This window comes from Saccostrea cucullata, unplaced genomic scaffold, assembly GCF_032062105.1.
Source record: "Saccostrea cucullata isolate Sc308-1 unplaced genomic scaffold, CSIRO_AGI_Scuc_v1 ctg783, whole genome shotgun sequence".
In the NCBI taxonomy this organism is placed as follows: Eukaryota; Metazoa; Mollusca; class Bivalvia; order Ostreida; family Ostreidae; genus Saccostrea; species Saccostrea cuccullata.
This window is the reverse complement of record NW_026932035.1, coordinates 54,193-79,758: the sequence shown is the minus strand read 5'-3', so window position 1 is coordinate 79,758 and position 25,566 is coordinate 54,193. Positions and strand designations below refer to the sequence as shown.

At 33.0% G+C, this 25,566-nt stretch overlaps 1 pseudogene; it reads left to right on the top strand.

Annotated features, from left to right (window-relative positions):
* Positions 1 to 324: 324 nt before the first annotated feature.
* Positions 325 to 25,088, top strand: LOC134234323 (eukaryotic translation initiation factor 2 subunit 2-like; annotated as a pseudogene).
* The last annotated feature ends 478 nt before the right edge of the window (positions 25,089 to 25,566 follow it).

Sequence of the window (25,566 nt, the reverse complement as noted above, 5' to 3'; positions counted from 1 at the left end):
TTCATTGTAAAATTACTGCGCTAGAAATCGCGTGACAGCCTAAGGAGTCTGAATATAGTTCAACTCCCAAAAACATAATACAAGATTTAATAATCAAATTTTTAAAACTGTAAATATGTATCCGAATTTCAACGTTTGTGAAATTATTAATGAGAAATTATTAGTCATTCCCTTTTTTAAAGAAAAGTACATGTACTTCGCTACTTTTATTGTAAAACAACAAATCCGGGAAGTCACCTTTTTCATAGATTCAATGATATCTTTTTGGAAAAATCCTTAATTTCAAACGTAAGCATAATAACAGTTTTTCAGGCCAATTGAAATATGGCGATAAAGAACAGTATTTCAGCTCAAAGTCCTTTTAATCGATTCAAAACGGAAACAGGACAAAACACAGACCTCCATACAAATGGAGGCGGGGATAAGGTGCCATGAGGGAGTAAGCGTTCTCTATCGACCGATCACATCTTGTCATGAACTAGTAAACGAAAGAAATCGGTGAACCTTGTATGTATAGATTCATAAAGGTTCATGAATTCTCTGCTCACTCATATAAAATGTTGCTTTGACTTTTTTGATTTTCCAAAAGAAATGTATTTTATAAGTGAAATACAAACAATTATACGATAGCTTGCGGGGGCAAAATTAAACTACAATTAAAAATCCTCTTTATCAAATCTATAAAGGAATAATAGACATTTATGTCATTAAGAGTTATCTCTCTTATCAGAGTATCAATGAACCTTAACGGATATTAGATCACACTAAAAGTTCATTTTAAAAAAAGAAGTTAATGTAGATACATACTAGTAATCTCATCAATGTAATATACATAAAACAAGGTATTCGGGAAAATTTTATGCAAGTACATGTATACTGCATACTTGTTTGACATTTTTAAAAACAGGGATGAACTAAAACTCACTAGTAATACCCACTGTGAATATACAATGTTATGTAAATTAAAATTTACACAAGTTCAGTGATGGTCAGATGCACGGACAACTAGGAAGTTGACATCAGATTCAACAAAAATAAATCCCACCATATGGCATGCCACAACAAAATGTGTGTTAACGGATAAACAGGCAGCTGGCATCGGATCTTAACAAAAATCTTAACAAAAAAAATGTGCTAAAATTTCAAGTATATTTAATGAGTTGTTGCTGTGAGAACTGCGAAAACTTTATTATGGACAGAAACAAGCATCTAGACAGACGGACAAACACATTTGACATTCACCTTATGAATGGACAGTTAACTCTTGACTAAATCAAAGGGTAGTGCAGTGATCATTTTGATGAGCAATGCATTTAGGCGCTTAGAACTTGATTCTTGGGTGGGGGGTGGGGTAAACATCTTTGACCAAAGCGATCTTCCCTGCATTTCATCCCCGGAATTACTACTATATTCATTATTACCGGCATTTTTTTCTTCGATCACAAGCTTGTTAAGTAGAAGGACTGATTAGAAATTGTGTACATGTACTTAATTTCATCACAGCATTTCCGACAATTTTTTTTCGTTTCCAATTTTTTTTGGGGGGGAGGGGGGGTTGCATCTTATATCTACCAAGTTTATGAATAATTGATCGTTAAAAAATCAACTTCACTTAAATTTTATTACATATGTCAGTGATTACAATGACCTCATATTTAACATTAACAAAGATAAGTGGTAATTCGGTCCCACGCGCTTCGTGAAAATATGTGATATGAGAGTTCAGTTGATAGGGTCAAATGAATATTTTGAAATCGCACTATTGTACAGTTTAGGGGAAAACGAGTGCAAATTTTTGTGCGCAATAAATCCACAGCTTTTTCTATTGGTGGCACTTTAGCTCTCTGATCCTCCATCCCAACTTTTTCAGATCTGCAGCTATTTCCCTTTCCGATCTACATAAACATTTTTTTCAGTCGAAATTATGTAACTTTTACAATTACAAATAATTTTTAAAAAATTCTGCAATTAACTTGTAGATTTCAATAATATGATGATAATATGAATAGCGGCACAATCACGAACGCAGATATTAAAAAAATCAGTGTTTCTAATATATACACATCGATAATGGGTCCTGTGTACATGTAATTGATTTATTAATTTTTTTTGCATACCATGTTTCTTAATTTTACAAATTTTGTGCAAACATGACCATATGTATCGAAGCGGGCATACCCCCAATAGTTTTTCTTCTTCCAGATATATAGTATTCTATAGAAAACACAGCTACTACATATAATTATATTTGTGTCCCCTCGATAAAAACGTCTAATGATTTCTTTATAAATATAGTTTACATTTATGAATTCTTGAGCTATTAATTGCAATTAATTCATTCCCAATTTTTTAAACTGTTTCAAATCATTAGTTAGAAACACCAGAATATGTTGATTTTTTGAGAACGGTTAAGTTTGATACACTGTGCTGGTATTCGTTCTGTCGGTCAATTCTTAATCATGTCAATAGAGTATACTAAAGTTAAAGAAAAGCTTGACACTATGGAATGCCATATACGACAGCCAAATGCTTACTGCCAACTGCTGACTGCTTACTGCCAACTGTCACACATATCTGAATAAATTTTATTTTTATATTGATATTTATGTAAATTAAAAAAAAAAAGGCGCGGATCTATAGGATATTTTTTCCAAGAGGGTCACTCTGAAAAAAAAAATCCAACCTAGAAATTTCTTGACAAGAAAAAATACGTAAAGTCCTTTCCTAAATGTGAAATTTTATTTTGGCCGGGGAGAGGGGTTGGTTGGTTCTTATGTTCTTTTCATACCAACTTAACACGAATCCACATTTTCGGTTGGGGAGGGGGGGGGGGTTCTAAGATCCCTTTTAGTTGATTTACTTATAACTTTTAGTTGATTTGGTTTGTGCATTAAATAACTTTACAAATTTTACAGGGTGTTCCGGACCCTTCTCTCTTGATCTATGCATGTAAAACATATTTTATTTGTACAAACAAAGAGATATAAATGTTTGATCGGCGTTTTCTAAGACGAAGGTCCAAGGTCAGTTATACCGGTAGTTCGTTTAATTTATTTAACGTATGACTGTACAAATTTTAAATGCCCCCCTCCCCGATCTATGCATGTGAAACATTATAACACAGAGAGATATACATCTTTAATTTGAGGAAAATTTTAACTATAGAATAATGGAAAACGAAATTTTTTTTTCAAAACATCTTTCTCTGCGAAACTACAAATCTTTTTTATTATTAATCTCTCTTCAAAGGTTTTGTTGTCTCCGCGGGAGGGGGGAGGGGGGCTTCTTAAGATTAAAAGCAGAAAATAGTCATTTAATTACCTATTTCAAATAGGAAACAAATTAAGAAAATAAACAATGTACTTTATCAACCGCATATATTGAATATTACATAAGATAAAACATATTGGTCATTTTACTCAATTCAAATTTACCAGGGTTACCCCCTCGGAAAAATATCCTGGATTCGTGCCTTTTTTTCTTGTCTTGTCTTTTTTTTTTTTTTTTTTTGGTGAAAATCCATACAAATATCAATATAAATATAAAATTTATTCAAATATGTGTGGCAGTTGGCAGTAAGCAGCTGACAGTTGGCAGTAAGCAGTCGGCAGTTGGCATTAAGCAGTTGGCTGTCGTATATGGCATTCCATATTATGACACTATATTTTATTGATACTGGACCAAATAATAATTCTTTGCTGTTAAATTATTTTTTTCCAGTAAATCGGACCAGACTACTTCGATAGGCACTAATTGTGCTCTTTTAGCAGTCGATCTGGTTTTTTTTTTTTTTCTTCTCTTTTTTTTCCTTTTGTTTTGTTCCAAGCAGAATTTAATTTAAGAAAAAAAAACTTCTAGTACATAAGAAAAAGACATTTGCCTTATGGTTTTCAACTCGGTCCTATAGTGTTTCTTTACGTATCATCGGCGTTTCAAGTTGTGAATTAAAACGTTACTTCATTTATATGAAAATTCGACATACCCAGTAAAGTCGAAATAAAGAAACAGTGAAACTGTCCCATCTTTTATTATGTTGATATACTGATTAAAATGTGTTTAGAATCCAAACACTTTTCTGTACACTTCGTTGTCACGTTCTTTTTTTTTTTATATATGTTTATTTCCTAAACATGTAAATTTTCTAAACGTTTATGACAGTGTTTACAATCTAAACACTACAAATTACACTGTATGAACCATCTTCACACATGTAAATCGACACAAAAAAAATCGACGTTGGAATATATCCAGGAGCAACGCCATTTTTTTTAAATTGACAAAACGTTACGACGTTGCGCAACGGTGTTGGTAAACATTGACGTTACGTCAAAATAACGTTAAAAAGTCATAACGTTATCTTAAATGTTTTGAACCTTATACATGCATATTTTAGATCTTTAAATGAACTTTATTTTTCAAAAGAATTTAAAAAAAAAAATAAAATAAATGGGCACATAATGTTCTATGTTTGAACCTTCTTTTTTGAAATATTTAGATGTTTAAATTTGTTTATTAATAAATCCTAATAATAAAATTTTAATTACTGAAATGCCAAAGGCATTCAGTGAATATCCATCTTTCTATTTTCTCACTTGTCTGTCTTATAAGGAGAAAATATATAAGTAGTTTTCCCTTTCAACCTCCTTCAATATTTTTTTTTCACTTAGGTCATTACAAGTCTTTTATTACTATATAGCATCCGGATGCGCTTTGGGTGTATAGAGAAAAAAAATGAGAGTTAAAATTTTTATACTTCATACGTTTCAATGGAACTGGTGTCATTTTGAATAAAAAAAAAAGTATCAATGTAGTATATTAAGGGGATGAAAAAAGAAGGGATGGAGACGTTTCACCATTATTGAAAATCTGGTTTATCATGAAAATTCTAAAATCCTTTTTCTATTTTTGGTGAAAGAAGGGCGGGGGGGGGGGGGGGGGGGGCTTTTATAATGCATACTTCGTTTAGTAAGGTATTTTTTGTGGAACGATATCATTTTGTGGTTTTCATAATTTTTTCCTTTGGAACATGCACACATGATGATTAAGTATAATAAATATAATTTGTGAAAAAATCTCCAACAAGCTCCGGGGTTGAATATTGGGGGTGGGGTGGTTCCTGCATGTCCACAAGTACCTGTGGGCTGGTACTACGGACCTGCATAAAAAAAACACGGCGATAATAATTTGACGCTCCCAACGTCATATGTACGCGTGGCGTAAAATGACGTTTTTCGTACCTGTGACAAAATGGCTACACTTTTATTGATGCTTGCATTTATTTCATGTAGACCATTACTGTAAACATTGTGTAATTAGTAAATGCAGCATTAAATGTTCTTTCAAGCTACATACATGATTGCTTTATATCTTACATTAATTTATATATTTTTGATATGTTACTGAGACATATTTAGTAACAATACAGTGACTCTTGCGTATACATAACAAAATGGCTACACTTAAGAAAGCCTTCCTAATATTTACGTTGGAAAAGTAATACAAAATGTATCAATTCAATTAATCTAAGAAATATATGTACTAAAAGATTATTCACCAAAATTAATATTTGTCTGGGATTTATGTCTGGTACACATCTCCATTTCGGCTAATGTCAGTGTAAGGAAACGATTTCGTACTTTTAGACATTTTACTTACGCACTGTAGACCCAGTGTAAATTCATGAAATTGATAAAATGATGTTGAAAAATCAACAATATCTTAAAGAATGCATATATTTTATTATACCCCCAAAATTTCATTTAATTCAGAGAATTGTAAGTGCATTTTTTCATACCTTTTAGTTGCGCGAACAATAATTGATGTAACGTCGGACACGGGAATTTCGCCGTAATTGACCAATACTGAGTAACGTCTCATCATAGTTAAAATAATTTTTGATTATTTAAAAGAAAATTTTAAAGAATTATTCATTACTTTAGATAACATAAATGATTTTATTTTTAATTTAAAGTAAATATGACATCGCGAAAACGCCAATTTCTTCGCGACATAAAGAGTTAGATATTATAGTACCAACACCGTGCGCAACGTCTACACAACACTTCAAAATCAAGAAACAGAAGCACAAATGGAATTAAAATGCATGGACGATAAAATCAGACGAATTCAAAATTGTGATAAAAGACATCGTTTCTGAACTCTTTGACAAAAATAATTATAAAAAAAAATAGAAAAAAATTTCAACAAAAAACAAGCAAAACAAAAGGAAGAAAATCAAAACCTTTTAGTGCCCTATTGATAAACTTTTTAAAGTGAACAGGGATTTTAAAATTGAATACAATGATATCAATACGGCATTGAACGATAAAGGCCTATAGAAGCAAGTTGAAGTAAACAAAAACAAACAAGCTAATTCAGAGAATTTGTGTCCCCCGCTTAGGGAAAAAGTAAACCATGCGCAGTTCGGGGAGGTGGGGGGTGTCGGATCCCCCCTGACTTAAGTTGAAAAATTATTAAATGTATACATGTATACTGAAGCAGATAAAATATGCCAATATGGATATTAAAATTTGATTGCTTATTCTTTATTATGTGTTTAGGAGATTCTTTTTATATGGAATATTTATCACTCTGTGATGATGATTTTATATGAGTTTGTAGAAGCCACACCTTATAAATTGTTCATTTCACATGCTGAATACTATCATTTAGTTAAGAAACTTGTAGACGACATGGACCCCAATTTTTATTTTTGAATTTACTATGTAATTCTACAGGAAAAGTAAATAGATATACAAAATTAACTTAAGACATTTAAAAGATGAGCTAGCCTATAGTATAATTTTTACAAGGTTATAGATTTAATGAGAATCGAGTATACCCCCCTCCCCCGAAACTTCGTTTACAAGGGCATAAAAAGAATTTTAATCCTTGAATTAACCTATAGCTGCAGCAAAGAAGCAATATACTTAAATGTGTACACTTGGAATGAACAGAGTAATCGCCCTTATTGGACATCTTCAATGACCTTCGCCTTCAGTATACGGAAGGCAGGATCGGTTATACGAATATTTGTTTACAGAGTTTTAATGTCCAATTTTAATCCTCTAAAGGATGGTAATTTTTATAAGAGTGGAAAACTGGTTATACTTCAATTTATTTTTCTAATTTAGTCAGTTTATATTATTTAAATTTGTAAGTAGATTTTTTATATGATTTTTTCTGATCTTGTCGTAGTTTCTCGCCCGGGCCTCCATACATTTTCATTCTGATGCAACCCGGCATTGTCGTGAAACATGGCTGAGGACGAGCTGGTAAGAAAAAAAAAATTCAATATGGCGACCACTAGCCCCCAAACGCATGGTGTATTTTCCTCAGTAGTGTACATTTATGTGGATACACTATTTTATTTTATACACTGAAAATTAAATGAAGAACCACTGTAAAAGTTGACCACATGGCAATATTATTTTACACGTAACAACGCAGTTTCTGGGTTTGGTATATTCCCAACGATTTTATGTATCATTTTAAAGATATTTCAAAGATACCTAAAATAGAATTGAAAGAAAGGGAGAAAATATATTATCCATCATTTTTGCAACATAAGCTGCAGTCAGCAGTGGATCGGTAAGATATAATGTGCCTGATAATTCTAAACTTGTCACATTGCTGTGATGGAGCAAATCCTAAAAAAACATAAAACACATCAAAGATCCTCAGTTTAGGACTATATATTACTTCCATACAGTGATACACACAGAGCAAAAGCAAGCAATTTATATATTTTTGTTTTTTTTTTTTAGTGTGATACGTATTTTAAAATTTATTTTTTGAATTTTTAATATTTTCGCAATAGACCCCATTTGATCCCACAAACATGAAAAAGAAGAAGAAAAAAAAAGAAGGTACCATTTGAGTTGGATGGAGGGATGGAGGAAAATGAGACACCAAGCCCTGCCCCAGTGGAGGAAGCCCCAGAAGTTCAGACAGAGGAAAAACCAGCAGACAAAACAGATGATGGTCAGATACACTTACTTCAGTGCTATTATTCCAAAGCTGATAGAAATTTTATGTAACCATTTGAATTATAAGTAATATTTTAGATTTTATGTTATAAATTAGGGGATTATAAATTATTTTCTATATCTGTGTCACTGCAGACACAATGATTTTTGGTAGCTGCAGATCTGTAGCTTGCTTGGCTAAAAAAATTGGAATGGATGATGAGAGAGCTTCAGTGCTACCCGTAGAAAAACTGTATATTTACTGTGCAATAAAAATTGCTCTTGGTTCTGGATTCTTTTCTCCAAATTCTTACCTCAATTGAAATAAAAGATAAATTTGGACAAATTCCTTACTCCTCTATCAAGTTCTCTCATAGTTGACATCTGCAAAAACACTTAGGACAAAATTATCTTGCAAACCAAAATGGCAGTGTACATGAGCAAAATTTTCAATGGCCTCAATTTCAGGGTTAGGAGGGCTATTAACAACAGTTATTTGGATTGTTTAATTGTGAAAACAGTAGGGCTGAAACAATTCATTGAAATATCAATATTGTTCAATATAATTCCTCAATTCAATATTCGATTCACTATCTCAATTTTCAATTAATACATTTTTTTCATAATCAGGTTAGATTACCCCTTAAAATGACCTGCTTTGTCCTCATTTTGACAGTTATACACTCAAGAGAGATAAAATTGAGACGGAGAAAGTTTTTGAGCAGGCTGCCGCTGCTAGAGTTGACACAGACAATGTGCTATTTTAATCGGCAGAAGCACAATAAGTGTTTTCTCTTTGTATCACCACCTTTTATGTATTTTTTGGAATCTGAATACGTTTTCTTTAACCTAAAGATCCGTTTCTTTTTTAGCTCACCTGAGCCGAAGGCTCAAGTGAGCTTTTCTGATCACATTTTGTCCGTCGTCCGTCCGTCTAGCTGTCCGTCTGTCCAGCTGTCTGTCTGTCCGTCTGTAAACTTTTCACATTTTCGACTTCTTCTCAAGAACCACTGGGCCAATTTTCACCAAACTTGGTACAGAGCATCCTTAGGTGAAGGGAAATATAAATTGTTAAAATGAAGGGACATATCCCCTCGCAAGGGGAGATAATCAAGAAAAGACAAAAATAGGGTTGGGTCATTAAAAAATCTTCTTCTCAAGAACCACTGGGCCAGTAAAGCTGAAACTTATGTGGAAGGATCCTGGGGTAGTGTAAATTCTAAATTGTTCAAATCATGACCCATGGGGGAAGGGCGGGGCCACAATGGGGAATCAAATTTTATATAGAAATATATAGGAAAAATCTCTGAAAATCTTCTTCTCAAGAACCACTGGGCCAGAAAAGCTGAAACTTATGTGGAAGCATCCTGGTATAGTGTAGATTCTAAATTGTTCAAATCATGACCCCCGGGGGAAGGGCGGGGCCACAATGGGGAATCAAAGTTTTATATAGAAATATATAGGAAAAATCTTTGAAAATCTTCTTCTCAAGAACCACAGGGCCAGAAAAGCTGAAACTTATGTGGAAGGATCCTGGTATAGTGTAGATTCTAAATTGTTCAAATAATGACACCCGGGGGAAGGGCGGTGCCACAATGGGGAATCAAAGTTTTATATAGAAATATATAGGAAAAATCTTTTAAATCTTCTTCTCAAGAACCACTGGGCCAGAAAAGCTGAAGCTTATGTGGAAGCATCCTGGTATAGTGTAGATTCTAAATTGTTCACAACATGACCCCCGGGGGAAGGGCGGGGCCACAATGGGGAATCAAAGTTTTATATAGAAATATATAGGAAAAATCTTTTAAATCTTCTTCTCAAGAACCACTGGGCCAGAAAAGCTGAAGCTTATGTGGAAGCATTCTGGGGTAGTGTAGATTCTAAATTGTTCAAATAATGACCCTTGGGGGGAAGGGCGGGGCCACAATGGGGAATCAAAATTTTACATAGAAATATATAGGAAAAAGTCTTTGAAAATCTTCTCAGGAACCACTGGGCCAAAAAAGCTGAAACATATGTGCCCATGGAAGGATCATGGGATAGTGTAGATTTCAAACTGTCTAAATAATGATCACTGGGGTAGGGTGGGGATGCATTATGTATAACAAGGGGGAAATCTGGTAATGAACAGAATGGTCAAAGCTTCTCAGGTGAGCGATGTGGCCCATGGGCCTCTTGTTTTTAAAATGTATCGTATCGAAAAAATTGAATTGTGACACAAGTATTGCAATATGTATCGTATAGTGAAGGGGGTGTATCGTTTCAGCCCTAGAAAACAGTGAAAAATTTGTTTGGAACACACGGCTAGTAATATTTTGAGATGGAGGTTTTAAGAACATGGAGAAATAATTGAAAAGCATCACACTTTTTGTGGACATAAATATATATTTTTTTTCAATGGGTGGCACTTTAGCTCTCGGATTTGTCAATATACTTTTTTCCGGATAGCTAGAGTTCAGCAGCTAGATTTTTGGATGAGAAAAATGTCCCCGATTTTCAGCAGAAAGAAGAATGATTTTATAATTTTTTAAAGAATTATTCTAAAATTAAGAAGGTTACTTTATTCTTTAGATTTCTCTCTGGACTTTGGGTTAAAAAAGAAAAAAAAGAAAAAGAAAGCATTTGATGTCAGTGAACTGGAAGAAGCCTTACCAGAACCAGTCAGTATTTCAAAGACTCTGTCTCTAACAAGTTCCTCAATTTTGTAAAAAAGTTTATTGTTTTTAGGTGCACCATAATTTTATATATCAGCATTGGCTTTTTATCCCAACATATTGTTTTTTTTTTTTTGGCTTATTTTCCCGCGCCTTCCATTTTACCTACCCATTACAAGCTTCACGTTTAGAAAAGAATGATTTATCATCCCAATCACTCTCTATCACTGATAATTTACTGTTAGTGAAGCAGAATACAGCATTTAAATTTGATACTTTATATCAAAAATAGGCTTGTGAATATTAACTTATTTGATTTTGATTTTATTCACTGCTAAGGGAGTAAGTTTTATTTTAATTTGATTCATTGAGTTGTCTTTATTTATACTTGATAATTTTGAATGAATTTGCAGGGTCCTGATAAAGAGACACCAGAACCAGAGGCCACAGAAGGGGTAGAAGAAGACATGAACTTTGCTCTACCTTTGAAAAAGAAAAAGAAGAAGAAGGTAGACTTCACTATGATTGAAAATGAGGATGGTGATAAACAGAATGAAGGTACTATTGTCTGTTGTCTAGTTAGTGAAAGTTATTTTAACACTGTGGTTCATTAATGTATTATACAGCTTCAAATAAATTATTCCATATTAAGTATTTATATTTAACAAATTTTCAGTGCCAAAAAATAAGTTGAAATCCTCTTTGCTGTTGAGCCAGATCCATTTTGTCAGTTGTGCTCATTAATTGTGTTATTTTTAGGCGACTTTGACCTTGAGGATCGTGTTGGAGGGTCTGTCCCTGAGGGTAAAGCGTGGCTGGCCTCAGACAGAGACTACACATATGATGAGGTACCCATAGAAATTGTATCTGTATTTATTGTGACATATTGTGTAATTCTGAGAGACATGTGAGTTGTCAATATTTATCTTTATCCAGTTTTTCTTAAACAATTTGTGATGTTTTTATGGCGTCGGGCTTGCCCGATCGTCATCTAGCGATCAGTCAGGTTTACGCGACCGCACGTGTCAGTTGATGCATCCGCAATAGAGAATAGCAACAGATGTAAACCAATTTCTTTTAAAACGTTCACGATGAATAATAGCTTGAATATAAAATTAAATCAATTGTATCTTCAATTAATACTACTACAAAACAACGATATTATGTTTAATTTTTACGCAAGAAAAACGTTATGGTTGTTGCGGATGAATTTCTACAGAGAGGGTGCGTCGAATGACATGAATCACATTTTGGGACCGATTAATGTAATACAAACAATCTTAAATACTGTAAAATAATTACAAAATAAACACGGATACAACACGACTATAAAGATTGAGTTTCTTAATCTTAGCTTTACTTTTACGATCTTCAATCCAATTTTATCCGAACAACCGACGATATTGACCAGTAATGCCAGTATTACTGTATTTATCCATTTCCTCCATTTGTTTACCGCGCTCTATCGTAAGTCGATCGTACTTGTAACATTAGAGTCATGGTTGTAGTTAAGATGCAATTACTATACAACAGAACAACGCTCTGACAATGGCAATTGATTAAAATAATTTATGAAACCCTTCATATGTCTTCGATTGACTGAAAAGAAATTAGATTGATATAGAGGATGGACATTTCTGACGACGTCTGGTCAATTCGAACCCTGAATCATTCGGACCAGGACACAAGGCTATCAGGCCCTATACTGTATTTGTGTTAAGACTATTTTTTCTAATTTTATTATTATGTTACCGCAGTCACTCAGTTGACCTATCTGCAGATCTTTTGAAATTGTTTTTCTTGTTCGACGCCATTGAAGCCTTTCAGGCTTTTGATTTAATACATGTAGTCATTTATGAGTGTTCGTAATTTCTAGATGATAAATTTTAAAAGTCTACATAAAAGCTGTAATCCAAATCATTTATGACGGTTACAGAAGTACAGAATGTATACATGTGTTATGAATTGTTTTAATAGGAAAAGCAAGAAGTTAGTATAACAGTGAGATAAATTTTACTTCAGTTACTGACACGGGTGTTTGATATCATACGAGAGAAGAATCCAGATATGGTAGCCGGGGAGAAAAAGAAGTTTGTTATGAGACCCCCTCAGGTGCTCAAAGTCGGAACAAGAAAGTCATCTTTTGCAAACTTCTCAGATATCTGCAGATTGTGAGTAATTTTATCATTTTTGTAGACATAAAGTAAAAGGAGGTGCTGTGATATTTTTTTGTTCGGAAAATAAAATGTCTTGAAAAAAACATGGAAAAAACTACATAAATGGAAAGTAAATGATCACTGTATGATCAAATAACTTTTGTTTTTATAATTGCAGGTTACATCGACAGCCCAAACACGTCCTAGCCTTTTTATTGGCTGAGTTAGGAACAAGGTAGTGTATTCATTCTTGTTTGTAATTCATATCTGTGATGAGTGCTTTATCTAAGGATTACTTCTCATGATGTGACTTGTGATTTGTAGTGGGTCAGTGGATGGAAACAACCAGCTTATTATTAAAGGAAGATACAACCAGAAACAGATAGAAAATGTCCTTAGAAGATATATTAGTAAGTAGAGCATACAGTAAAATTCGCGTAGTACGAACAAAGTTATTGTGAATTCACGGATATCGTGAAGTTATCTTGGATCCCCAGTTATATAAATTTAACAAATTTCTTATACGGATATAACGAATTACGGATATAGCGAAGTAATTTCATAGGTCCCTGTGTCTTCGTTATAACCAAGTTTTGCTGTATATATACGAGGATTGTCCGTAAAGTTCGTGGACAAACATTGATGAAATATATGAAACTATTATTTTCATTAAAATCATGTTTCATTTTATTAACATGCAAGTTTTCAACAATATCAAAGCACAAATAGTTATGTTTTTATTAGATTAAAAAAAGACGCACACTCATACCCGGAGCACTAAAATGAAAATTCTTGACGTTACCCAACGACAAAAGCATAATACATGTACTAGTACATGTAACTTTACTCAACATAGTCAGCGTTTAAATCAATACATTTCTTATGTCGCTTTAACTAATTATAAATATGTGCACAAAATGTTCAGGTTCATATGTAAAATAATTTTTTACAATGTCTTTCTCGTACCTGCAATCATCCAACCTCTGTCAGCATAAAAACTATTTTATTTACGGAAATACGGTAAATTCACGTTACGAAATTCATTTTTTACAGCAGTGCAATCTCGGAATGATGGTTTTCCTTCACACGTCATCCTGTAAACTGTTCCTGTCGTCCGAAAATATTATATGCCACTTAAACACAATTGTACAGCTTCTTTTACTATTTTTCCCGATTTTTACAAGATGTATCGTAGGGATGGGTATTGCCAAAAATTTCGTATCGTGATATATCACGAGTTTTTCTCACAATATCACGATAATATCATGATATTTTTAAAAGCAGTTTTTACAATGATTTTATTTGAAAAGTCCATTATTTTTCTAAAAAATATGCTAGAAAAACAAATTTTTATTTTCTTGAAATTTTTATGTATTTAAAATCAATTATATTTGGACGGTAAGATGCCATTCTTTTCATTTTTTACATTTTTTTAAAATACTTTTTGTAATTGTAATTTAAAAGATTGAACAAATGAATGAATAATTTCTGGACTTTATAATATGTACCTAAAGACCTGTATTTAGGTCTCCGTATCACGATACGTATCACGCAACAAAAAATCGCGATATATCGGTATACCGATAAAATCGCACATCCCTAATGTATCGGGTCTCTGTTGGCCAATGTCTAGGCAGAATTTAATCACTCCTAACTGCTCCATCTATTCCAAAAACATCCCTTTTTAGCTCACCTGAGCCGAAGGCTCAAGTGAGCTTTTCTGATCACATTTTGTCCGTCGTCCGTCCGTCCGTCCGTCCGTCTGTAAACTTTTCACATTTTCGACTTCTTCTCAAGAACCACTGGGCCAATTTTGACCAAACTTGGTACAAAGCATCCTTGGGTGAAGGGGAATTTAAATTGTTAAAATGAAGGGACATATCCCCTCGCAAGGGGAGATAATCAAGAAAAGAGAAAATAGGGTTGGGTCATTAAAAAATCTTCTTCTCCAGAACCACTGGGCCAGTAAAGCTGAAACTTAAGTGGAAGCATCCTGGGGTAGTGTAGATTCTAAATTGTTCAAATCATGACCCCCGGGGGAAGGGCGGGGCCACAATGGGGAATCAAAGTTTTATATAGAAATATATAGGAAAAATCTTTGAAAATCTTCTTCTTAGAACCACTGGGCCATAAAGGCTGAAACTTATGTGGAAGCATCCTGGTATAGTGTAGATTCTAAATTGTTCACATCATGACCCCCGGGAGAAGGGCGGGGCCACAATGGGGAATCCCAAGTTTTACATAGAAATATATAGGAAAAATCTTTGAAAATCTTCTTCTCAAGAACCACTGGGCCAGAAAAGCTGAAACTTATGTGGAAGCATCCTGGTATAATGTAGATTCTAAATTGTTCAAATCATGACCCCCGGGGGAAGGGTGGGGCCACAATGGGGAATCAAAGTTTTACATAGAAATATATAGGAAAAATCTTTGAAAATCTTCTTCTCAAGAACCACTAGGCCAGAAAAGCTGAAACTTATGTGGAAGCATCCTGGTATAGTGTAAATTCTAAATTGTTCAAATCATGACCCCCGGGGGAAGGGCGGGACCACAATGGGGTATCAAAGTTTTACATAGAAATATATCGGAAAAATCTTTGAAAATCTTCTTCTCAAGAACCACTGGGCCAGAAAAGCTGAAACTTATGTGGAAGCATCCTGGTGTAGCGTAAATTCTAAATTGTTCAAATAATGACCCCCGGGGAAAGGGCGGGGCCACAATGGGGTATCAAAGTTTTACATAGAAATATATAGGAAAAATCTTTGAAAATCTTCTCCTCAAGAACCACTGGGCCAGAAAAGCTGAAACTTATGTGGAAGCATCCTGGGGTAGTGTAGATTCTAAATTGTTCAAATCATGACCTCGGGGGAAGGGCGGGGCCACAATGGGGAATCAAAGTTTAATATAGAAATATATAGGAAAAATCTTTGAAAATCTTCTTCTCAGGAACCACTGGGCCAGAAAAAGTGAAGCTTATGTGGAAGCATTCTGGGGTAGTGTAAATTCTAAATTGTAGGAATCATGACCCCCGGGGGAAGGGCGGAGCCATTATAGGGGAATCAAAGTTTTACATAGAAATATATAGGAAAAATCTTTGAAAATCTTCTTCTCAGGAACCACTGGGCCAAAAAAGCTGAAACATATGTGCCCATGGAAGGATCATGGGGTAGTGTAGATTTCAAAATGTCTAAATTATGATCAGTGGGGTAGGGTGGGGATGCATTATGTATAACAAGGGGGAAATCTGGTAAAGAACAGAATGGTCAAAGCTTCTCAGGTGAGCGATGTGGCCCATGGGCCTCTTGTTTTAAACAATTCTGATCCGTCTTAATATGTTCTTACTTTAAGTACAGGTCTCTGTAAGAACCAGACAAAAGGTGAATCATGAGGGTTCTCAGAATTCCATGATTTTTCACACATAGGTTTCTCTTGCACTATTAACCACGTATGTAAAATGAAAATTATTTTGGGTCCTGGTTACTATGGAAACATGGCCAAAGAAAATTTCCCTAGCAACCAGTAAATTTTCCGATGACAAATATATCACTAAACTTAGATGCTTGTAATTGAATGTGAATACTACCAGAGGGGTTCTTAAATAATATTATCATAAAGATAAACATTTCAAGTGATAAAACCATGTAATACATAGAATTTTTATTTTAAGATATTTCTTTTACGGGCAATGGAAGATATGCATGTTTTGCCGTTTTTGCTGATTCAGCAATTTTGTTAATTTTGGCAAATTTCAAGGCCACATATCTCAAACTTCTGGCATAATACAAGAGTATGGTATATTTTACATAAAGGCAGAGGAATGTCCCTTTTGGAATTTAAATTCAAAAACGTGTGTTTTTTAATATTTACAATCGGTTGCCTAGCAACAAAAATGGATGTTTTGATAAAGAGAAAGAGACAAATTGTCAAATATGCGAGTTATCTATGGAATTAAATCTTATCGATGGATACCAAAACCAAATTTTAAAGTTAAAACATATTTCTGAGACTTCTGTATGAATCCAGGAATATTTTGCAAATGCTAATCACCATGGCAACAGAAAATTCCCCATAGCAACAAAGGAAATAAATCCACTTTTGACATGCACTCATTTACAGATTTGATTATTTTTGTCTAGAAATGATGACTTGGTAATAGAAATGATGACTTGGTAAATATAAAAAAAATAGTGTTGAACTTTAACAATTAAGTAAATTTTTTGTTCTTAATTCAGGCATAGCAATATTACTGAGCTTATAACGTCAATAAAATTATATAACAACGAGCTAAAGTAACTCTAAGGATCCTGTATATAAGCTCCTAAACACGCATTCTCTGTAAGCACCAACAAATTTACTATAGGGCTTGGAAACGACATGTCTCGGATTTTGATGAAATTTTCACCATAGGTGTGACTGGGTACAAAACTAGTACATACCATGTTGGAAGTTCCACACGTGCAATCGGTTGCCATGGAGATAGATCCATTGAATTCGGCCATTTTTGGCCCCTTTTGACTGAATGAAAACATGAAAATTGAGGAAATGTCAATGGATATTTTTCGGTATCTAAAACACTCCAACAAAAAATATTTGATCATTTGATAATATGAACTTTAAAGGTACACAGGTCATATAATCGTTTATTCTAGAAATATTCCTCCTGGAAGAAAAAGGTCATGCAAACTGACATGGTTTCTGAAAATTTGAAAAATGAGGAAAATGGCATTTTTGAGATCTTTAAGGCTAAATAACAAAAATTGTCCGTGGAAAATTTCCAATTCTCATGTGTGTTATTATACTTGAGAATTAGTAGTATTATCTCATGAAATAACATCGGTGGACTTTTGATTCTATTTTTAGTAAATGTATCTATAAATAGATATATTTTTGAAAAATGTAAAAAAATCAAATTTTGGCAAAGTTTTAAATGTCATTGCTGCCTAAATAGGATGTGTATTCGCAGCACAGTTAAGGTTACAAATGAATATATCGGCGATTTTTTAAGATAAAAAAAATACATACTTTATTAGGATGGGCAATTCTTTTTAGGACTTAGGATATCAAAAAAATGTAATGTGGTTTAAATCTACATGTCGGGGACATTTAGATTTTTTATTTAGACTTGTCACGTGATGTCGGCGTCACATAATTTTAGCAATTAGACTTTCAGTTTAGAGGTCATCCATAAATTATATTCCAATATTGCAAGGGCATATCCACGTTAAAAATCTTAGTTTAATTCATATTCATTTTCAACACTATATGTAGTTTGTGAAAAGTGCTGCGAACCTATATAGAACCCCTTTTTTAATTGCTAAAATTTAATTTGTTGGACGGCAGGTTGAATATTTTGCTGGTCAACTACATTAAATATAGCTATTATTAATTAATTTGCAATATTTCATCAGGTTCGCAGCACTTTTCAAATATATCAATGCTTCTTGAGTTTATGTGTAAAATCTTGACAAAATACATTGAGGGTACTATGCTCTTGCAATAAATCGATTTATTAGGGCCCTTCCATTACTTTTTCAATGAATCTGCATACAAACACACGACAGTATCACATGTCTGGAGAATGTACGGACAGTTTATAAATAAAATACAAAAATAGACATCGCATCCAAGTTAACGGCCTTTTATTTAATTACAAATAATATTTTATTTGAGAACAAAAGACATTTTCATTGTACAAAATGTGACTTGATCAGCCTCTCACAGTGTACAAACTGCATCATTTTTGCGAGATGACGTCACATTGAAAAGTGCATTGCGATCGATGCATCGTTTATATACTGTTGTACGGGATTTAACAAACGACAAAACTGCATGTAATAGTAAGTTTGTATGTAGTATACAGCTATTTAGCTGTTTGAAATAGCAAATAAGTTCATTTTGTTGTATTTTGAAGACCTTATATTATGTGTGACGTCATAGTAAACATTTCCCGTACAAATTAGGTCCCACCTCCTTACTTTAACCTTAACTGTGCTGCGTTGTAAAATTTGAGATGTTAATGATAATAAAGCTGGACACCACTAGCTGGTGTGGACAATGGTTGAGGGGGATTCCCATTTCTATTTTTAGTATCAGGTATCTAAATATAGAAATGTCTCTGAATATTAGGAAAAAGGGCAGTTTTATGCTAATTGAAGGCCTCATGGAAAAAGTCTTATAAACAAATATAAAATTACCTACAATATGCCTTCAAAATGAACATGTTTTCGAACAAAAATTGATGATATACTGCGGATGGACTCTTTTTTCTTAATATAACAACAATGTTCTAAAAATAGATTACTCGAATAATCGAGTAAATGTAGGTTATTGCACTTTTCAGGCACTTTTAAGATGCCATTGCTGCAAAATTAGGAAGTATATTGTAAAATTTGATATGTAAATGACAAAAGCTGGACACCACTAGGTGGTGTGGACAATGGTTGAGGGGGTTCCCATTTCTATTTTTAGTATCAAGTGTTTAATTATAGATGTGTCTCAAAATATTAGGGAAAATGTTATTGCACTTTTTAGATGGCAATTGCTGAATAATTAGGAAGTATATGATAAAATTTAAGTTGTTAAGGGCAATAGTTGGACACCACTAGCTGGAATGAACAATGGTTGAATGGGGTCCCTATATCTAATTTTGGTATCGAATGCGTAAATATAGATATGTCTCTGAACATTAGGAAAAATGGCAGTGTTTTGCTAAATGGAAGCTTCATAGAAAAAGTCTTAGCAAATATAAAGTTTTCTACAATATGCCTTCAAAATGAACATATGTTTGTGCAATGTATGATACAATATTTAGGATGGACGTTGCAGATTACTCTTGAAGCTCTCTTGCCTTTTGTAGACTTTGTGTTGCTATAAATAGAACTGGAAATCCTCATTGATTTTCACTATTTCAGATATATACGAAGAACTGATAATCCTAATTGTGTTTATGCTTGTCATTTAATGGTTACTCGTACATAACTTGTAAGTCACATGATTATTTTACTAAGAAAACACTTCAAATTTTCAATTGTCAACTTCCCTTACTTATGTCGCAATATACATGTACGTACCCTTATCACTTGCATATAGGGTTTTATCTCACAATTAACTCGATTCGTAGGAAAATACTTTACCTTTGAAATTTTTGAAAACGAGGCAAGCAATTGACAAACAAGTTTATGAAACAAGCATATATGTATAGTCTCGTTTGAAGTATCCCGATTTTAATGGTCGATACAATGATCTTTTCAGCAAATACAACCTATCATTAAGTCAAACGCTGATTGACGTTTTTCATTCTTATTGTTAGGCTAGCTGTTATTTACACACTAAATTGTCTACAGATTTTTTCAGAGTTATATCATGACAAGGAGCACACGGCGGATGTGATCAGTCGGCAGGGGATGCTAACTACTATATGACACTTGATCCCACTGTTGATGTTTTGGGAGGTCTATGTTTGCTCTGCTTCCAATGTGCATTGTCCAAATGGACTTTGAGCTTGAATATTATTTGTTAATTCCATATTCCATTTCGTTTTCACTATTCACTTAATCTGCAAATTTTCCATCAATGATATCTCAAATAGTGCGAATTTACATAAATTAATTTCTAGACAATCATTGCTAAAAAAATAATCCTGAGCCTACCTTAAATAATATGTTAAGTGTTGTCTACACAGCTATTCCTGTTGTTAAATTATTGTAGATAGCAATGTGGTTGTAATTTTTTTAATGAAGCTTCCAGTATATGGAAAGGACAAGATAGGGTAACAGCCAAATCTGGTCCCTTATTTAATGTAAAAATCAGAACACAAGTTAAATTTTTATAGTTTGCAGTTATAAGAACTTAAAATGCTGTTTGCTTTAAAATCAGCATTAATTTGCATTCAATGCTTACAATCAAGCTACTGATGGATGCAGAAGTAGGACATTTTTCCAAATTTTCAAAATTCTGTTGGAATTTTGTCATATTTTAGGTACTTATCTCTTCGGTAAACATAGAACACAACCTTGTCTATCTGAGATTTTTACACATAAACTGCATCTGTAACTAGTGTATAAAATATGTAAATTTGATAGATATTCAAGCTTTTGTTTTGTGTTTTCCGAAACAAAATGTGCTATAAAATCGATGAAAATGTGCATAAAAATGAGAAAATTTGAAAATTGGCTTATTCATGACTTCTCTGTGACATATATTTCAAAACTGAAAATTAAACTCATTTAGTGGCATAGGTGACAAGATTTTTTTTATGGATAGACCGGACTGTTGCATAATTCTGGAAGACATCCAAAATTAGGGGCCAATGTACTAAGACGAATCAAAGGTTTATTTTTGTGCTGTAAATAGGAATGGGAATTCCCTCTAAACATTTTAAATTTTAGTCATTTCTTTCACTTGACAGTCACATTATGTTACTTAAATAAAAAGTATTCAAATTTTCTATCCATAATGTCTAAAACAGTGCAAGAATCTATATTTTCTTAATACTCCGTGGTATCTATTTTTAGACAACTGTTGCTATGATATGAAAAGAAAGTCCATCTTCACGAAGGTGTCAAATATTAATTGCAGAGATGCTTTAATTGGAAATGACATATTATATTCAGCAGTATATTTTGTAAATACTTTTATCAATGAAACTCCCTATAATGGAAAATTCTTATTTTCCTTCACTTGCCGAGATGTTTCTACATATATGGGTGGATGTGCTATAAATAGAAAAAGGAACCCCGTTCAGATACAATGTAGTTTGCACTTTACTAAGTAGTTTGGAGGTATTTGTCAGTTACAAAACATCTATAACAGTCTGTATTTTTTCTATCTAACATTGCCTTAAAAAGTGAAATCATCTACATTTTATTGATTATTCAAGGAATCTATTTTAAGAACATTGTTGCTATAAAAAGAAACAAGAGTCCATCCTCAATATTGTAGAAATTGTTTTACAAACACGTTCATTTTGAAGGCATATTGTAAATAACTTTATGTTTAAAGACTTTTCCGTGCGGCTTCCAATTAGCATAAAACTGCCATTTCCCCTAATATTCAAAGACATTTCTATATTTAGATACCTAATACTAAAAATAGAAATAGGAATCACCCTCAACTACTGTCTACACCAGCAAGTGGTGACCAGCTATATTGTCATTAACATCTCAAATTTTACAATATACATCATATTTATGCAGCAATAACATTTAAAATTGCCAAAATTTAATATTTCGCATTTTTCAAAAATATATCTATTTATAGATACATGTTACTAAAAATAGAATCAAAAGCCCACCGATATTATTTCATGAGATAATACTACTAATTCTCAAGTATAATAACACACATGAGAATTGGAAATTTTCCGCGGACAATTTTTGTTATTTAGCCTTAAAGATCTCAAAAATGCAAATTTTCCCATTTTTCAAATTTTCAGAAACCATGTCAGTTTGCATGACCTTTTTCTTCCAGGAGGAATATTTCTAGAATAAACGATTATAGGACCTGCGTACCTTAAAATTTCATAATATCAAATGATCAAATAATTTTGTTAGAGTGATTTAGATACCAAAAAATATCCATTTACATTTCCTCAATTTTCATGTTTTTATTCAGTCAAAAGGGGCCAAAAATGGCCGAATTCAATGGATCCGTCTCCATGGCAACCGAGTGCACGTGTGGAACTTCCGACACGGCATGTACTAGTTTTTTACCAAGTCACACCTATGGTGAAAATTTCATCAAAATCCGAGACATGTCGTTTCCAAGCCCTATAGTAAATTTGTTGGTGCTTACAGAGAATGCGTGTTGAAATGCTTATGTACAGAGACCTTAGAGTTACTTTAGCTTGTTGTAATATAATTTTATTGACGTTATAAGCTCAGTAATATTGCTATGCCTGAATTAAGAACAAAAATTATTTAATTGTTAAAGTTCAACACTATTTTTTTTATGTTTACCAAGTCATAATTTCTAGACAAAAAATAATCAAATCTGTAAATGAGTGCATTTCAAAAGTGGATTTATTTCCTTTGTTGCTATGGGGAATTTTCTGTTGCCATGGTGATTAGCAATTGCAAAGTATTCCTGGATTCATACAGAAGTCTCAGAAATATGTTTTAACTTTAAAATTTGGTTTTGGTATCCATCGATAAGATTTAATTCCATAGATAACTCGCATATTTGACAATTTGTCTCTTTCTCTTTATCAAAACATCCATTTTTGTTGCTAGGCAACCGATTGTAAATATTAAAAAACACACATTTTTGAATTTAAATTCCAAAAAGGATATTTCTCTGCCTTTATGTAAAATATACCATACTCTTGTATTATGCCAGAAGTTTGAGATATATGGCCTTGAAATTTGCCAAAATTAACAAAATTGCTGAATCAGCAAAAACGGCAAAACATGCATATCTTCCATTGCCCGTAAAAGAAATATCTTAAAATAAAAATTCTATGTATTACATGGTTTTATCACTTGAAACGTTTATCTTTATGATAATATTATTTAAGAACCCCTCTGGTAGTATTCACATTCAATTACAAGCATCTAAGTTTAGCGATATATTTGTCATCCACATGGAAAATTTACTGGTTGCTAGGGAAATTTTCTTTGGCCATGTTTCCATAGTAACCAGGACCCAAAATAATTTTCATTTTACATACGTGGTTAATAGTGCAAGAGAAACCTATGTGTGAAAAATCATGGAATTCTGAGAACCCTCATGATTCACTTTTATACACATATTGTCTGATTCTTACAGAGACCCGTACTTAATTGCTCAGCCATTTTACAACTTTGAACGTTCAAATTTTGCAGGTTTGTAGTGATAACTTCTATTAACCTTATAATGTAAAAGTCTTCCAGATTTCCGCAGAATTTTACAAAATACAAATGGAATTTATAAAGTGATTAATAATTTTTCAATTAAAATTTTACAGTGCTCAGGGTCTCCATTCCAAGACTAATTATGAAGCCATAATTGTAATTGAACATTTGAAATTGAATAAGATTTTACATTTTTCAATTCACATTAAAGTAAAGGATTATAAATATGTTAATAATAAATATCAATGAAACAACTTAAATTTAATTCTTAGCTTGTCCGCGAACTTTACGGACAACTCTCGTAAAATGTAGGGGTGAAACGATACGCCTCCTTCACGGTTCGATACGTATCGAAAAATTTGGTCTCGGTTCGGTTATTTTCGATACGATACATTTTGATAGAAGGAAAGAGATTCAATGTTGTTTTATGCTACCTTTTTCTTAATCTAGTAAAAAAATTTATGTGCAAAATGGATAGAATGTATCAATTTAATTGATTTGACTGTTAAATATAATTTTACAAACTTTAAGTCCACACAAACTTACGTTTCTGAACTAATTATACAGAAAAGCATGCTCATATCTTATGCCAAACCCGACTGAATGACGATCCCGACCGAAAAACGAACCGAACCGAAAGTAGAGATTTTGTACCGTGTATCGAACCGAGAAAAAATACCGCGGTGAACCGATACTGCAGTGAACCGTTTCACTCCTAGTAAAATGAATTTTATTTTATGTCAAATCAATGTTTATCTATCTTTGGAGAATGAATATCACTGCATAAAATGTAATATAGAATTTACCCTTCTTAAATGAATTACTTTCCATTTATTTGTTATTGGAATAAACCAACCCTTACATCTCATCTTGTCCTGTCCCTTATTAAAACTGTAATTTTGTATTGCAGAGGAATATGTGACCTGCCACACCTGTAGATCACCTGATACCCTGCTTCAGAAGGACACCAGGATTTTTTTTCTGCAGTGTGAGACGTGTGGATCCCGGTGTTCCGTCACCAGCATTAAGTCGGGATTCCAGGCCGTCACAGGCAGAAGAGCTGCCATTCGAGCAAAGACATCTTGATTCTTATTTATTCTCTGACTTAAAATTCTTTGATGTCTTTCAGTATGTTGGAGTTGTTTATACCATCGTAGTTTGTTAAAACAAACGGAAAATTTACAATTCCTAGAGAGGAAGCACCTGTTCAGAATATCAAATTCCATAGCCATTCTGTTTGTATTGTGTACATAGTGTAACTGTATAACTGCTTTATTAAATTTGTCCGAGATTCAGAATGTTGAATATACAAATTATAAACCTTTCAGCAAATGTCATGCTGCAACAAATGCAAAAGATTGTTTCTAGAGCTCATTGTGTAATTGGGTAATCTGTCCAGAGAAACTGGCAGGATGAATGGGTTCATTCTTTATAATTTCATTGTCTGTGTTATCAATGACAATAAATGTATTATGAATTCAGTGTACACTCTTGTAATTTTTTTACCAAAAGATATAGCCATTCAGTGTTTTATTGGTCATGAATATGTACTTGTATAACTTTTTTTTTTCAAATTCAGTGACCAAACACCTTGTAATCATTGGAACAAGTCATCCAAAATTAAGGGAGACCATTACAATTTACTGATTACAAGGTCACTGCCAAAATTTTTATAATATACCTATTTATACATTCAGGAAAATTAAATTATATAGAACATTCAAATATGGAACCAACAATTATTGAAAAAAGTATGACTTAAAAACTGCATATTTAATTTAATTCTAACGATATTATCTGCTTTAATATTACTGCAAAGACCAAGGAGCATTGTTAGTCATATAAGTTTGTGCATGTGACTTGATGAATGTGCTACACACAGTGTAATAACTTTATGTATAATCTCGTACTGATGAGACGGGGGGACATCAATGTAAAACAAGAATTTTCTTTACACTGT